Here is a 2,051-nt window from a genome sequence, read left to right on the forward strand (position 1 = left end):
GAGAAATATATTTTGCCCCCCCAGTTCTTTTTCCACAAAACTTCATCTAAAACTGTTGAATGGGTTTCCTGTAAACAATAGATATTATAATCCTTCTCTTTTAGCCAGGTAAATACTGATCGTCTTTTCTTATTATCTGCTAAGCCATTACAATTGTAACTGGCTATACTTATTTCACCACTTACCATAATGAGACACACCTTTCATTCTTTTAATCAGAATATATTTTTGTAAACGTACTATTAAAAAGTAACATAATGATTGAGTGTCTATATAGCTGTACCATGATATTTGCATTTCTACTAAGTAAACCTCCAATTGGTCCCTACTATTCCACCCGCTAAAAGGCCTCATCTCGAGATGGCTTGTCATCCCAATGCCCGGTAGACCACCCTCGACCCCCTGTATCCCATAGCCCTGAACCGACTGGGATCCATTCTTTGAAAAGAGCATACAGTGCCATTTACCGAATTGAAGAAGATCAATTACCATATGCATTTCCATTGCCCTCACCTCGATTTGTATTATATATATCTGTGGATCATCCTCTATTGTCCCTAACATCTTTTACTTCTTCCTTCGCAACAGTTGTGGGATACACACATACACCCACACACACTCAGCCCTTACCCCCACACAACCATAAGCTCACTTTCTCAACAATTGCACCATCCCAGAGCCCAACTCAAGATGGGTCATGATTTACAAATGCACTTGCAGTTGCAGCTGCATGAGAAGGCCTGCAAGACCGCACAAAAAATTAGCAAAAATTGAGAGAATTATTTACCATTGTCATATCCTAGATAATGGAGGTCAAATGTACACCTTATTCCTGAAACACCCACAATACGGCCACCCGTCATGACCATGTCCCCACGCATCTCCATGCAGTCCGACTTTGATTTTGTGCCGCCAGGGCCACAATAATATACCCCCTCTCTGAATGTCCGAGTGTGACCCCCTCCCCATGGGTTACTGCAGCTAGTGTTGCCAGCACTGCCACTGCCTGGGTGGGGGCACCCCACCGGAATCCCCACCGGCTAGGTACAAGGTCGTCAAGGTTCTCATTAGCAGCTTTGAGAATTTCCTTGTATATTATGCTCTCCCTTTATGGGGCTTTGGCTTTGCAGGACCAACCCTGCCAAGCAGGCTCAGAATCTTGAGGGGGCAGTGCTGCTCTTGGTCTCTGACCTCATTTTAGCTGCATACAGACCGCTTACAGCGGGCACATAAAACAGTTAGGGACTTCTCCTTAGTATCTGGGTCATTCAGGTGGGTGTCTAGGGTATAGTGCCATGGACCGTACCATTAAAATAGGATAATAAATAATTAGATATAATTTATAAAAAAATAAATAAAAAATGTAGTTCTCCATGATAGGACAATAAATAAATAAGACGTATAATTCATTATAAAAGTATATCCATCATCTGAACAACATTGAAAGCCCTCTCATACCCGGCTCACAGCAATACATTGGCTCTGGGATATGCAACCATTTCATTACTCACTCACTCAACTTTCCAAACATAACAAATAAAATAAAAAATAAACACAAACCATACCATCCACACATACTGTGCCTTCTGTTTACTTAGTTTTTATCTTCACTATGTTGAATTAGTGCTTGTGTGTTCAATTAGTTATATGTGAAGATTTATAGAAAAGCTATATTTTTTATTGTATTGTTACAATCAGTAACCGGGCTTGAATTGTGTTTATTTCCCTCGTCTATGAGAACTTTGTAATTTTTAAAATAACCATGGAGTAGTCTTTGTGTCTCTGAACAACTGAAAGCCCCCCAAAGTAATCTGTTGGGTAGACGACCTACCTCAGTTGACTCTCTTGTAATCTTCTGCTCTACCAGCAAGCTTAACTATGCCAATAATCACTATGCTAGAAGGTGAAACTGTGACACACACTCAAACAAACTCTTAAGCACTCACTCATGCAAGTGTGACTGATAAGGGGACTGTTACATGGGTGGACCTTGCTCTCTGTAGAGATATATGTATATGGGGGAGTGAAGCTACATTTGGTTTCACCTGAAG

Source organism: Salvelinus namaycush, chromosome 3, assembly GCF_016432855.1.
Source record: "Salvelinus namaycush isolate Seneca chromosome 3, SaNama_1.0, whole genome shotgun sequence".
NCBI classification, from domain to species: Eukaryota; Metazoa; Chordata; class Actinopteri; order Salmoniformes; family Salmonidae; genus Salvelinus; species Salvelinus namaycush.